Source organism: Loxodonta africana, chromosome 5, assembly GCF_030014295.1.
Source record: "Loxodonta africana isolate mLoxAfr1 chromosome 5, mLoxAfr1.hap2, whole genome shotgun sequence".
Classification (NCBI taxonomy): domain Eukaryota; kingdom Metazoa; phylum Chordata; class Mammalia; order Proboscidea; family Elephantidae; genus Loxodonta; species Loxodonta africana.
Genome location: NC_087346.1, coordinates 158,981,989 through 158,997,831, shown reverse-complemented (window position 1 = coordinate 158,997,831; position 15,843 = coordinate 158,981,989). Strand labels below are relative to the sequence as shown.

Genomic DNA, 15,843 nt, shown 5'->3' with positions numbered 1-15,843 from the left:
TAAGTGCCAGCAGGTCTACAGGCAAGTCCACTCCAGAAAAGCAATGCCTGACTCTGCATAAGTGCCAGCAGGTCTACAGGCAAGTCCACTCCAGAAAAACAATGTCTGACTCTGCATAAGTGCCAGCAGGTCTACAGGCAAGTCCACTCCAGAAAAACAATGTCTGACTCTGACTAAGCGCAAGCAGGTCTACAGGCAAGTCCACTCCAGCAAAGCAATGCCTGACTCTGACTAAGCGTCAGCAGGTCTATACGCAAGTCCACTCCAGAAAAACAATGCCTGACTTTGAATAAGTGCCAGCAGGTCCACTCCAGAAAAGCAATGCCTGACTCTGACTAAGCGCAAGCAGGTCTACAGGCAAGTCCACTCCAGAAAAACAACGCCTGACTCTGACTAAGCGCCAGCAGGTCTACAGGCAAGTCCACTCCAGAAAAACAACGCCTGACTCTGACTAAGTGCAAGCAGGTCTACAGGCAAGTCCACTCCAGAAAAACAACACCTGACTCTGAATAAGCGCCAGCAGGTCTACAGGCAAGTCCACTCCAGAAAAACAATGTCTGACTCTGACTAAGCGTCAGCAGGTCTATACGCAAGTCCACTCCAGAAAAACAATGCCTGACTTTGAATACGTGCCAGCAGGTCCACTCCAGAAAAGCAATGCCTGACTCTGACTAAGCGCAAGCAGGTCTACAGGCAAGTCCACTCCAGAAAAACAACGCCTGACTCTGACTAAGTGCCAGCAGGTCTACAGGCAAGTCCACTCCAGAAAAGCAATGCCTGACTCTGACTAAGTGCAAGCAGGTCTACAGGCAAGTCCACTCCAGAAAAGCAATGCCTGACTCTGCATAAGTGCCAGCAGGTCTACAGGCAAGTCCACTCCAGAAAAGCAATGCCTGACTCTGACTAAGTGCAAGCAGGTCTACAGGCAAGTCCACTCCAGAAAAGCAATGCCTGACTCTGACTAAGTGCAAGCAGGTCTACAGGCAAGTCCACTCCAGAAAAGCAATGCCTGACTCTGCATAAGTGCCAGCAGGTCTACAGGCAAGTCCACTCCAGAAAAGCAATGTCTGACTCTGACTAAGCGCAAGCAGGTCTACAGGCAAGTCCACTCCAGCAAAGCAATGCCTGACTCTGACTAAGCGTCAGCAGGTCTATACGCAAGTCCACTCCAGAAAAACAATGCCTGACTTTGAATAAGTGCCAGCAGGTCCACTCCAGAAAAGCAATGCCTGACTCTGACTAAGCGCAAGCAGGTCTACAGGCAAGTCCACTCCAGAAAAGCAATGCCTGACTCTGAATAAGTGCCAGCAGGTCTACAGGCAAGTCCACTCCAGAAAAGCAATGCCTGACTCTGCATAAGTGCCAGCAGGTCTACAGGCAAGTCCACTCCAGAAAAACAATGTCTGACTCTGCATAAGTGCCAGCAGGTCTACAGGCAAGTACACTCCAGAAAAACAATGTCTGACTCTGACTAAGCGCAAGCAGGTCTACAGGCAAGTCCACTCCAGCAAAGCAATGCCTGACTCTGACTAAGCGTCAGCAGGTCTATACGCAAGTCCACTCCAGAAAAACAATGCCTGACTTTGAATAAGTGCCAGCAGGTCCACTCCAGAAAAGCAATGCCTGACTCTGACTAAGCGCAAGCAGGTCTACAGGCAAGTCCACTCCAGAAAAACAACACCTGACTCTGAATAAGCGCCAGCAGGTCTACAGGCAAGTCCACTCCAGAAAAACAACGCCTGACTCTGACTAAGCGCCAGCAGGTCTACACGCAAGTCTGCTCCAGAAAAGCAATGCCTGACTCTGACTAAGTGCCAGCAGGTCTACAAGTAACTCCACTCCGGAAAAACAATGCCTGGCTCTGACCTAAGCACCAGTAGGTCTACAGGCAAGTCCACTCCAGAAAAACAACGCCTGACTCTGACTAAGCGCCAGCAGGTCTATAAGCAAGTCGCGGAGGCCACATGCATTCTCCCGTGCTGCTAAATCGAGCTCAAACTAGGCACAAAACATAAAACCGAACTAGTTGAGGGTCCTGGGAGCGATGAAAAGCAGGCAGAAACTGGAGGGGTGAGATCCCCTGAGAGAACTGCACTGGGTGTGCGTTTGTATAGATTTTTCCCTGGGGCATGGCTGGCACTCAAGTGCAAATCCACCCTCCTCCCAGCTGGAAAAGTCAGTGACCGTTGTTGAGAGGTGACAGGGTGGCTGGAAAACGAGGGGAGGACAGGGAGCAGCTGGGGAGAGGAAGCTCTAAGATCTGCTGGTAAACTGCCCAGGTCCTGGCCAGCCCTGGACCTCCATGCACAGTGACACCCCAAGGAGCAAGCAGAGGACACAGCTGCAGGCCTGACCAACCAAGCAGAGATCCCAGCAGAGTTTTGAGTTTGAGTGCAGCCAAATTAACTGCTAAGAGAAAAATTAACACTCTTCAGAAGAAGAAAAGCATCATAAATCACTACAACCAATCATCTACAATGTCCAGCACATCACCAAATATTACTAGATTTTCAAAGAAAGAGAAATTTGTGACCCATAAAACCAAAAACCAAAATCATTTTCTCAAGTCAGTTCCAAATCATAGTGACCCTATGGGACAGAGAAGAACCACCCCATAGGGCTTCCAAGGTTGGATATCCTTGTGGGTGCAGACCATCATATCTTCCTTCCACAGAGCAGCTGGTGGATTTGAACCACCAACCTTTCAGTTAGCAGCCAAGCGCTTAATCACTGCTCCAGCAGGGATCCTTTATTTTTAGACCCAGGGACCTAAAAAAAAAAAAAAAAAATTTTTTTTTTTAAACAAAACAATTCTGAAATAACCCAGTTGTTAAAAATAGCAGACAAGAATTTTAAAGCAGCTATTGTAAATGTGTTCAAGAGTTCAATAAAATATATGATCATAATAAACAGACAAGAATTGGAAATTATAAAAAGAAGCAAGTAAAAACTACAGTAATTGGAATTAAAAATATTCACTAAATGGGCTTAGTAGCAGATTGGAGATGGAAGAAAGGGTAAGTTAACTTGAAGATAAGACAGTAGAAATTACCCAATATGAAAAACAGACTAAAAAAATCTTAAAAGATGAACTGGGCCTGAATGCCCTGTGGAACAATATCAAACCTCAAATATATATGTAATGCGAGTACCAAAAGAAGAAAGCAAATGGGCAGAAAAGAATATGTGAACAAGTGCTGGTGTTGTCTGCTGCCTTCAAGTCAGCCCTTAACTCAAGACCCCACGTACAACAGAATGAAATGCTACTCAGTTCTTTGGTTGCGGCTCAGACCACTGGGATGCATAGGGCTTTCATTGGCTGGTTTTCAGAAGTAGACCACCAGGTCATTCTCCCCAGCCCATCTTAGTCCAGAAGCTCTGCTGAAACCCATTCAGCATCATAGCAACACTCAAGCCCCCACTGACAGACGGGTGGTGGCTGTGCATGAGCCGCACTGGCCAGAATCAAAGCTGGATCTCCTGCGTGGAAGGTGAGAACTCTACCACTGAACCACCGATGCCCCTGTTTGAAGAAATGATGACAAAATTTTCCCCAAAGTTGGTGATAAAATAGAAACTTATACACCCAAGAAGGTCAACAACCCCTGAGCAGGACAAACACAGGGAAAACCCTCCTAGGCAAATCACAAACGGCTGAAAGCCAGAGAGAAAGTCTTGAGAAGAGCATCTCCGCATCACATACAGCAGAATAAGACCGCTAACGGCTAACTTCTCACTAGAAACAATGGAGGCCAGGAGACATTGGAACAACACATTCAAAGGACTGGGAAAAAGAAACTGTCGATCCAAAATTCTCTATCCAATGAAAATACACTGTAAAACTGAAGACAAAATAAAGATATTCCAGATACATTAAACTGGGAGAATCTGCCATCAACAGACAAGAAATGTTAAAGGAAGTATTTGAAGCTGAAGAGAAATGATACCTGATGCTTGAATCTACAGTCATAAATGAAAAGCACTAGACATGGTAAGTATGTGGGCAAATACAAAATACATTACATAATGGGTAATTATAAAAGCCTATTTCTTTTCTCAATGTCTTTAAAAATGGGTTTGCTTAAATTGTTTAACAATTGTAAAAATAAACTTAATGATTATTTAGAGCAAAAATCGTGATACTGTATTATGTGGTTTACAACATATGTCGACATAATATGTATGACACTGTTCAAATCATGGGCTGGGGGTAAAGGGAATTTACTATTACGAAAGTCTTGTATTTCATGTGAAGTGTTACAAAATTAAACTGTGATAAGATATAAATTTTAGACCACTAAGAAACTAATGAAAAGAGGTATAGTAGAAAAGCCGATAAAGGAATTGAGATGGAGTAATAATATATTCAAAATATTCAAACCAATATTCTGAGTATACACAGTCGGATAACCTGAAAGAAGCAAATGAAGGTCCCGAAAGCTTTACTCCGTCCACGTCATTAAGGTCGACTCCACTTTGAGGAGGCAGCTCTTCCCCAGTAGCCTTTGGAATGCCTTCCCTACCCTGCTGTAGTAGTGGGTAAGAGCCACGGCTGCTAACCAAAAAGTCGGCAGTTTGAATCCACCAGGCGCTCCTTGGAAACTCCACGGGGCAGGTCTACTCTGTTCTGTAAGGTCACCGTGAGTCAGAATCGACTCACGGCAATGGGCAACAGGTTCCCTACCTAACGGGCTCATCTTCCAGCACTATATCAGACGATGTTCCGCTGCTATTCATAAGGTTTTACTGGCTAATTCTTTTCAGAAGTAGACTGCCAGGTCCTTCTTCCTAGTCTGTCTTAGTCTGGAAGCTCAGCTGAAAACTCTCCACCAGTGGTGACCCTGCTGGTGGCATAGCTTCCAGCATCACGGCAATGCCCAAGCCCCCACAGTATGACAAACTGACAGACGCGTGGGAGCAAAACAAGACAGAAAAGGAAAAACAGAACAACAGAAAGACGGGACAAATAGAAAATAACAAAAGTGGGAGACATAAATCAACCATATTAATGTTCACATTAAATATAAACTAAAGAACCCTAACATATTAGGGGTGAGAGTTGGTGAGGTAAAGATGAGATGAGAACGCCTGAACGGTGAAAACTCCTCGAGCTGAGTGACAGGCACATGGAGGTTCATTATATTAGTCTGTTTACTTTGTGTTTTTGTTATCATTAGGTGCCATCAAGTCGTTTTTCAACTGAAAGCGACCCCATATGACAGAGCAGAGCTGCCGCCACAGGGTTTCCTAGGCTGTAATCTTTACAGAAGCAGATTGCCAGGTCTTTCTCCCGTACGGCCGATGGGTGAGTTCAAACCGCCAACCTTTCAGTAGCCGAGTGGTTAACCACTGTGCCATCAGGGCTCCTTGTTTACTTTGTATATATTCAAAATTGTCCATAATAAACAATTTTTAAAACTGTATTTTAGAGTAAGGCAAATCTTCTTCACACAACCACCGCTATCGCCGCCCAAGCAAGTTTGGAAGCATTCGTGCTTATTTTTTATTTATTATCTGATAAAAAGGGCTTTGATTTGGGGGACATTTAAACAGTAAAAAACGTAAATGGACAAAACATGAACATTAAAAAGCAGAAATTATCAGGCTGGATAAAAAGGCAAGACCCAACTATAGGCTTCCATAGAAAGGTAAGTTTAAATATAAGGGCACAAATACGTTGAAAGTGAAAGAATGGAAGAGGTATGATAGGCAAATAACAAATATGAGGAAGCTGGGACAGTTGTATTAACATCAGACAAAATAGACTTCGAGACAAAAAAAGAGAGCAGAGATAAAGAGGAGCATCTGGTAACGATGAAAAGCTCAGTTCTTCTGGAAGATATAATGATCATAAATGCATGTGAGTCTAATAAGAGCTTCAAAATTCGTGAAGCAAAAACTGAAAGAATTAAAGGGAGAAGCGGGCATTCACAGTCATACCTGGAAATCTGAACATCCCCCTCTCAGTTACGGCTAGAACAACCAGACCCCTCCCCCACCAAAAAAAAAAAAAAGACTCAGGAAGACTATAGAAGACCTGAACACTATCTCATATTCCTCCTATATGCCAGGCACTATTTTATGTCCTTTTTGATAGGGTCACTATGAGCTGGGACCAACTCCAACAGCAATGGATTTTATTTAATGTGTTCGAATTCACCCGTGAATATTACTAAGGAAAAAATATCCCCAGTCTCAGGGAGGATATAGTCTAGTGAAATTTTCAAAAAAAGGAAAACAAGAAACAAAATAAAAATTCAAATTATTCTTAAGTTACTATCACCTTCTGTGAGATAAGATCTTGCATCCCTAAATGAAGAACAAGATATTACCATCAACGAGAGAAGAAAAAAGATGACAAATGGAAAATCAGCCCAGGAGGTCTATAATGGGTTGAATTCTGTCCCTAAAAAAAGATATGGTGAAGTCCTAACCCCGGGAACATGAGAATGTGCACTTATTTGGAAACATGGTCTCTCCAGTTGTAGTCAGGGAAGTTCACTCGAGGTTACACTGGAGTAGGGTGGGCCCTAAGCTAATATGACTGGGTCTGTCTTAGTCACCTAGTGCTGCTATAACAGAAATACCGTAACTGGATGGCTTTAACAAACAGGAATTTATTCTCTCATAGTTTACGAGGCTTGGTGTTGCTGTTGTTGTTAGGTGCCAATGAGTCAGTTCCGACTCGTAGCAACCCTATGTACCACAAATCGAAACGCTGCCCGGTCCTCCGTCATGCTCACAATTGTTGTGGTTGAACTCAATGTTGCACCCGCTGTGTCAGTCCACCTCGTTGACGGTCTTCCTCTTTTCCGCTGACCCTGTACTTTGCCAAGAATGATGTCCTTCTCCAGGGACTGAACCCTCCCGACAATATGTCCAAAGTACATAAGACGCAATCTCACCATTCTTGCCTCTAAGGAGCATTCTGATTGTACTTCTTCTAAGACAGATTTGTTCATTCTTTTGGCAGTCCATGGTGTATTCAATATTCTTCACCAGCACCACAATTCAAAGGAGTCAATTCTTCTTCGGTCTTCCTTACTCATTGTCCAGCTTTCACATGCATATGAAAGGATTCAAGATCCCATGCCTTGGGTCAGGCGCACCTTAGTCTTCAGGGTGACATCTTTGCTCTTCAGGGTGACATCTTTGCTCTTCAACACTTTGAAGAGGTCCTCTGCAGCAGATTTACCCAGTACAATGCGTCTGGGTAAATGCTGCTTCCATGGCTGCTGATTGTGGATCCAAGTAAAATGAAATCCTTGACAACTTCAATCTTTTCTCCGTGTATCATGATGTTGCTCATTGGTCCCGTTGTGAGGATTTTTGTTTTTTGTTTTTGTTGAGGTGTAATTCATACTGAAGGCTGTGGTCTTTGATCTTCATCAGTAAGCGCTTCAAGTCTTTTTCACTTTCAGCAAGCAAGGTTGTGTCATCTGCATAACGCAGGTTGTTAACGAATCTTCCTCCAATCCTGATGCCCCGTTCTTCTTCATATAGTCCAGTTTCTCGTATTATTTGTTCAGCATACAGATTAAATAGGTATGGTGAAAAGATACAACCCTGGTGCACACCTTTCCTGACTTTAAACCAATCAGTATCCCCTTGTTCTCTCCAAACAACTGCCTCTTGATCTATGTACAGGTTCCTCAGGAGCACAATTAAGTGTTCTGGAATTCCCATTCTTCACAATATTATCCATAATTTGTTATGATCTACACAGTCGAATGCCTTTGCACAATCAATAAAACACAGGTAAACATCCTTCTGGTATTCTCTGCTTTCAGCCAGGATCCATCTGACATCAGCAATGATATCCCTGGTTCCACATCCTCTTCTGAAACCGGCCTGAATTTCTGGAAGTTCCCTGTCGATATACTGCTGCCGCTGCTTTTGAATGATCTTCAGCAAAATTTTGCTTGTGTGTGATATTAACGATATTGTTCTATAATTTCCACATCGGTTAGATCACCTTTCTTGGGAATAGGCATAAATATGGATCTCTTCCAGTCAGTTGGCCAGGAAGCTGTCTTCCATATTTCTTGGCATAGACGAGTGAGCACCTCCAGTGCTGCATCTGTTTGCTGAAACAACTCAGTTGATATTCCGTCAATTCCTGGAGCTTTGTTTTTTGCCAATGCCTTCAGAGCAGCTTGGACATCTTCCTTCAGTACCATCGGTTCCTGATCATATACTACCTATTGAAATGGTTGAACATAAACTAATTCTTTTTGGTATAATGACTGTGTGTATTCCTTCCATCTTCTTTTGATGCTTCCTGCGCCATTTAATGTTTTCCCCGTAGAATCCTTCCTGTTGCAACTCGAGGCTTGAATTTTTTCTTCAGTTCTTTCAGCTTGAGAAATACCGAGTGTGTTCTTCCCTTTTGGTTTTCCATCTCCAGCTCCCTGCACATGTCATTATGACACTTTGTCTTCTCCAGCCGCCCTTTGAAATCTTCTGCTCAGTTCTTTTACTTTATCAATTCTTCCTTTTGCTTTAGTTGCTCGATGTTCAAGAGCAAGTTTCAGAGTCTCCTCTGACATCCATCTTGGCCTTTTCTTTCTTTCCTGTCTTTTCAGTGACCTCTTGCTTTCCTCATGGATGATGTCCTTGATGTCATTCCACAACTCATCTGGGCTTCAGTCACTAGTGTTCAGTGCATCCAATCTATTCTTCAGATGGTTTCTAAATTCAGGTGGGATATACTCAAGGTCATATTTTGGCTCTCGCGGACTTGCTCTGATTTTCTTCAGTTTCAGCTTGAACTTGCATATGAGCAATTGATGGTCTGTTCCACAGTCGGCCCCTGGCCTTGTTCTGACTGATGATATTGAGCTTTTCCATTGTTTCTTTCCACAGATGTAGTCAATTTGATTTCTGTGTGTTCCGTCTGGCAAGGTCCATGTGTATAGTCACCGTTTATGTTGGTGAAAGAAGGTATTTGCAATGAAGAAGTCACTGGGCTTGCAAAATTCTATCATTCAATCTCTGGCATTGTTTCTATCACCAAGGCCATATTTTCCAACTACTGATCGTTCTTCTTTGTTTCTAACTTTTGCATTCCAATCACCAGTAATTATCAATGCATCTTGATTGCATGTTCGATCAATTTCAGACTGCTGCAGCTGATAAAAATCTATTTCTTTGTCTTTGGCCCTAGTGGTTGGTGCATAAATTTGAGTAATAGTCATATTAACTGATCTTCCTTGTAGACATATGGGTATTATCCTATCACTGGCAGCATTGTACTTCAGGATAGATCTTGAAATATTCTTTTTGACGATGAATGCAACACCATTCCTCTTCAAGTTGTCATTCCCAGCATAGTAGACTATATGATTGTCCAATTCAAAATGGCTAATAACAGTCCATTTCAGCTCACTAATGCCTAGGATATCGATGTTTATGCATTCCATTTCATTTTTGACGATTTCCAATTTTCCTAGATTCATACTTCATACATTCCAGGTTCCCATTATTAATGGATGTTTGCAGCTGTTTCTTCTCATTTTGAGTTGTGCCACATCAGCAAATGAAGGTCCCAAAAACTTAATTCCATCCACATCATTAAGGTTGACTGTACTTTGAGGAGGCAGCTCTTCCCCAGTCACCTTTTGAGTGCCTTCCAACCTGAGGGGCTCATCTTCCAGCACTATATCAGACTATGTTCCGCTGCTATTCATAATGTTTTCACTGGCTAACGCATTTCAGAAGTAGACTGCTGGGTCCTTCTTCTTAGTCTGTCGTAAGTCTGGAAGCTGAGCTGAAACCTGTCCTCCATGGGTGACCCTGCTGGTATCTGAATACTGGTGGCATAGCTTCCAGCATCACAGCAACACACAAGCCCCCACAGTATGACAAACTGACAGACACGTGGGGGCATTAACAACATAGAGGTTAGGATTTATAACACATAGCATAATTACATCAGATCACAAAATAAAGGACAATCACACAATACTGGGAATCGTGGCCTAGCCAAGTTGACACGCATTTTGGGGGGACACAGTTCAATCCACAGCAGTGCCCTTCTAAGAGGGGGAGAAGAGACAGAGACACACCAGGAGAACGCACCCCATGTCGTGACAGAGGCAGAGACTGGAGTGATGCAGCTGGAAGCCAGAGCACTGATGGGAGAGGCATGGAACAGACTCTCCCTCAGAGCCTCCACGGGGAACCAACCTTGCTGACACCTTGATTTCAGTCTGTGAAACAACACATTTTTGTTGTTTTAAGCCACTCAGTTCGTGGTACTTTTTTACGGCAGCCCTAGGAAACTAATACAAGGTCCATCTCCAAATAAAGTGAGTTCCAGAAAGAAAGAACAGCAGAACCGGAAAAAAAAAAAAAAATTATCTTAGAAATAATACAGAAACATCAGTCCTCAGGCGAAGGGACCCACCATGTGCCCAGCACAGTGAAGGAGAGTAGGTGCATCATTGTGATATTTCACAATACTGGGGACAAAATGAGCCTCCAGAGGTGTATGGGGTAGGGGGGTATGATCACATACAAAGGAAATGAAATCAGAATAGCATCAGACTTCTCAACAGCACTGGAAATGATGATACAATGGAGCAACATCTTAAACATTCTGAGAAAATAATTTTCATTCTAGAATTCTATACCCAGCTAAACTAAAAGTTACCTGGAGAGTAAACTAGTGGTGTTTTCAAAATCCAGGAGGGGGCGGGAATCTAAGAAATGTTTCTTAGGTATCAAGAGTATGTACTTGAGCAAAATGAGGAGTGAGCCAAGTCAGAGGAGACAGGAAACCCATGGTGCAGGGGTCCCGCACAGGAGAACAGGGCAGGAAGTCCTGGTGACAGCTGGGCCACAGCACTCACTGGGGCCATAACAGAGCAGAGGAGGCAACAGAGGCCTCCAGGAAAGAAGTCTCCTGTCATATATTGGATAATGTCCCTGAAATAATGTATCAACTTGGTTAGGCCATGATTCCCAGTATTGTGTGGCTGTCCTCCATTTTGTGATTGTAGTTTTATGTTGAGAGGATTAGGGTGGGATTTTCACACCACCCTTACTCAGGTCACCTCCCTGATCCAAGGTAAAGAGTTTCCCTGGGGTGCGGCCTGCACCACTTTTTATCTCTCAAGAGATAAAAGGAAAAGGAAGCAAGCAGAGATTGGGGACCTCATACCACCAAGAAAGCAGCACCAGAAGCAGGGTGCATCCTTTGGACATGGGGTCCCTGCACCTGAGAAGCTCCTCGACCAGGGGAAGATTGAGGACAAGGACCTTCCTCCAGAGCCGACAGAGAGAGAAAGGCTTCCCCTGGAGCTGACACCGTGAATTTGGACTTGTAACCTACTAGACTGTGAGAAAATAAACTTCTCTTCGTGAAGCCATGCACTTGTGGTATTTCTGTTATAGCAGCACTAGATGACTAAGACACCATCCACTTGTGGTATTTCTGTTATGGCAGCACTAGACAACTAAGACACCATCCACTTGTGGTATTTCTGTTATAGCAGCACTAGGTGACTGAGACACCATCCACTTGTGGTATTTCTGTTACAGCAGCACTAGGTGACTGAGACACCGTCCACTGTGGTATTTCTGTTACAGCAGCACTAGGTGACTGAGACACCATCCACTGTGGTATTTCTGTTACAGCAGCACTAGGTGAATAAGACACCATCCACTGTGGTATTTCTGTTATAGCACCACTACGTGACTGAGACACCATCCACTGTGGTATTTCTGTTACAGCAGCACTAGGTGACTGAGACACCATCCACTGTGGTATTTCTGTTACAGCAGCACTAGGTGACTAAGACACCCTCCACTGTGGTATTTCTGTTACAGCAGCACTAGGTGACTGAGACACCCTCCACTGTGGTAGTTCTGTTATAGCAGCACTAGGTGACTGAGACACCATCCACTGTGGTATTTCTGTTACGGCAGCACTAGGTGACTGAGACACCATCCACTGTGGTATTTCTGTTACGGCAGCACTAGGTGACTAAGGCACCATCCACTGTGGTATTTTTGTTACGGCAGCACTAGGTGACTGAGACACCGTCCACTGTGGTATTTCTGTTACGGCAGCACTAGGTGACTGAGACACCGTCCACTGTGGTATTTCTGTTACGGCAGCACTAGGTGACTGAGACACCGTCCACTGTGGTATTTCTGTTACGGCAGCACTAGGTGACTGAGACACCGTCCACTGTGGTATTTCTGTTACGGCAGCACTAGGTGACTGAGACACCGTCCACTGTGGTATTTCTGTTACAGCAGCACTAGGTGACTGAGACACCGTCCACTGTGGTATTTCTGTTACAGCAGCCCTAGGTGACTGAGACACCATCCACTTGTGGTATTTTTGTTATGGCAGCACTAGGTGACTAACACATCTCCCAGCAACAGCAACAAATGGGGAGAGGGTGAGACTAATGAGCTTGATGAAATGAGAAGTAGGTATTTTTGACAGCTGAATGATGGAGAAATTAAAACAAGCAGGGCTGCATGAGAGTAGAGCTGTGTTCGGGTGCACTACTTGGTTCAGTAATAAACAGAACTTACATAGTGGTTAGCAGCCCGACTGCCAACCAAAAGGTCAGCAGTTCAAATCCATCAGCCACTCCTTGGAAACCTTATGCTGCAGTTCTACCCTGTCCTATAGGGTCGCTATGAGTTAGAATCAACTCAACGGCAATGGGTTTGCTTTTTGGTTTCACTAAGTCATAAAAATGTAAGCAATGCGTACTGATTTAACCAAAAAGAGGTGATATAATTAAGCTGGGGAGGTGACAGGAAAGGAAGAAGAGGTGGGGTGGAGGAGAGAGCTAAGGCCTCTATCTTTGAAAGAAAGCAAGAGAAAATATCTAAAATAAATTTTAAAAGAGGAGCTTAAAGAGCAGTAAATACCTGTAGAAACAGAATATTTAGGAATCTGATGGTGGTAGGGGGCTGGAGAACACCCCTATTAGATTTTTAAATCAATGGGGTTAGCTCTCTAGCTATTGTTCTAGAAGAAGGAAGACTGTAGTAGTTCCCACGTGCTGCCGTAACAAAACTCCACAAAGTGGGTTGCTTTAAAGAAGAAAAATTTATTGTCTCACACTTTTGGACACTGGAAGTCCAAATCAAAATACTGGCTGTGCTGACTTGTGAGGGCTCTGAGAAAGCAGTTCCTTGCCTCTCTCGTAGCTCGAGGTGGCTCCCAGTCATCCTTAGCGTTCCAAGGCTCGCACCCTTCCTATGTCTATATCTGACTCTCTTATAAGAACACTGCTCAGATGGGACTAGGACCCACCCTACTCCGGAAACACATAGTGGTTAAGAGCTATGGCTGCTAACAAAAAGGCCAGCAGTACAAATCCACCAGGAGCTCCTTGGAAAATCTGTGGGGCAGTTCTACTCTGTCCTATAGGGTCACTCTGAGTTGGAATCCACTCGACGGCAGTGGGTTTGGGTCTACTCCAGTATGAAGTCATGTTAACCTGGTAACATCTTCAAAGACCCTATTCCAAACAAGGTCACGTTCACAGGTTCCAGCAGTTGGAACTTTCACATAACAATTTTTTTAGAGGGGACACAATGTAATCCATAATAATAACCAAGACCATTGTTAAGGGGCAAAAATTAGATGTAGAAAAATACACACAAGAGTATGATGTGCGCATGTGTAACTATCGCTAAATGGTTGTCTGAGCAATGAAAAAGATGGGGTTGGGTATGCATTGCGACATCCCCATGGTTAGAGTTGGAGACACCAAGGCTGTGGGAAAGAAGCGAGGAAGGAAAACCAGAAAGGACCAACTACACATTTTCTTTTCTTGAATGAAATGAATTTCATTCAAGACCTTAAAAAATTTGGGAGAGGGGTACGCTTCAAGCAAGAGTTCTTTGCCTGAAGTAAATGGTCTCTGTCATGGATGGACCTGGAGAACTCTGAAACTGTGAACCTCCTGAAAACGATAGGTAAGTGTGAATACGTTAAAAGTGCAGAGAACCCCTGAGGGAGCAGGAGAGCAGTGGGATGCAGACCCCATATTCTCATTAAGACCAGACTTAATGGTCTGACTGAGACTAGAAGGACCCCGGTGCTCATGGCCCCCAGACCTTCTGTTGGGCCGGGACAGGAACCATTCCTGAAGCCAACTCTTCAGACATGTATTGGACTGGACAGTGGGTTGGAGAGGGATGCTGGTGAGGAACGAGCTTCGTGGATCAGGTGGACACTTGAGACTATGTCGGCATCTCCTGCCTGGAGGGGAGATGAGAGGGTGGAGGGGGTTAGAAGCTGGCAAATGGACACAAAAAGAGAGAGTGGAGGGAGAGAGCGGGCTGTCTCATTAGGGCGAGAGTAATTGGGAGTGTGTAGCAAGGTGTATATGGGTTTTTGTGTGAGAGACTGACTTGATTTTTAAACTTTCACTTAAAGCACAATAAAAATTATAAAAACAAAAAAAAGTGCATGTGTTCCTGTGTATAGTTCTAAAGAAAGAGACTATAACTTTTATCAGATTGCAAAAAGGAGATGGTGACCAGTCCCTCCCTCCCCCACAAACCATAAAAAAAAAACAAACCACTGCCCACCTTGACCTTCTCACAACTCAAATCTGAAGCCCAAAGCAAGGCTTGCCCTCCTCTCCCAGGACACCTTTGTACAGGTGGCTTTCAGCCCCTCAAGGGCAGGGCCACAGGCTCTTCCCAACGCAGGCTGGCTTGAGCCCCTCAACAGGGCCTGCCCGCCACAGGGGAGGTGCCCACTCCAAGGAATGGGCAAAATCGCAGGAATGTCAAGGATAGTCAGAGGAGCTGTGATCAGCTCAATAACAGCCCCAAAAGAGCCCTGGTGGCTCATTGGTTAGGCACTCGGCTGCTAACCAAAAGATCAGTGGTTTGAACCCACCAGCCACTCTGAGGGAAAAAGATGTGGCAGTCTGCTTCCTTAAAGATTATAGCCTTGGAAACCCTATGGGGCAGTTCTACCCTGTCCTACAAGGTCACTATGAGTCAGAATCCTGTTGACAGCAATGAGTTTGGTCTGGTTTAATCCCTGTAATCTGTGAATATTACTTTATCTGATAACAGGGATTTTGCAGCTGTGATTAAACTAGGGATTTGTGATAAGGGGATTATCCTGGATTATCTGGGGACCCTAAAAAAAAATTTTTTTTTTCTTTTTTCTACATAAACTCACATGTGTCCTTATGAGAGACAGGCAGAGGGAACTTTGAAGTCAGAGGGGGAAGGAGGCGGTATGGCCATGGGAGCAGGGGACAAGGTGACAGGGATCAGGGCCGTACAAGGAATGAGGGCAGCTCACAGAAGCCAGAAAACCCCCGGAGACGGACTCGCCCCTTGAAGTCCGCAGAGGAGCACAGCCCTGCACCACCTGGGTTCTGCCCAGCGAGAACATTCCAGACTCTGGCCTCCAGAGCTGCGCAGAGCACGTTCCTGCTGTTCGAAGGTACTGAGCCCATGGTGATTCGTCACCAACAAAAGGGGGAAACTAATACAAGTGCCAGTTAGAAAGGAAAATGTTAGCGCAATCCCACCACATTCAAATAAAATGTGGAATGATCGTGACTCGCTATAGCTCGTGTGTTAAGTCATAACTAATACACTGGTTTTTCCTTCATTTGATTATTTTGCTTGGCTCGTTTTAAATGAAGACAAATGTCAAAAGACAACATAGTCAGAACGCAAACACCCCATGCCTTCTGCTGTGGGCAAGTCGAGGCTGCTGGCACGGCACCTCGCTTCTCTTCCTTCTCCCCCAAAGAGCTTCCCTTACCAGCAGCCGCTCCAAGCCTAGACCTCTCTCCCCCACCTTGGAACCCCAGGTCCCTGGAGCAGCCACCC

The 15,843-nt window shown here is 44.5% G+C and overlaps 1 protein-coding gene across 4 annotated transcripts in view; it reads right to left on the bottom strand.

Moving 5' to 3' along the window:
* RGS12 (regulator of G protein signaling 12) overlaps positions 1-15,843 on the bottom strand; it is a 162,448-nt gene that overhangs the window by 142,026 nt on the left and 4,579 nt on the right. For 3 of the 4 annotated variants that reach the window (XM_064286177.1, XM_064286175.1, XM_064286178.1), the window contains exon 2: positions 2,702-2,769. The exons of the other annotated variant lie outside the window; for it this stretch is intronic. The gene's annotated coding sequence lies outside the window, so the exon portion shown is untranslated. The remainder of the gene's footprint in view (positions 1-2,701; positions 2,770-15,843) is intronic. 4 annotated transcript variants of the gene reach the window in all.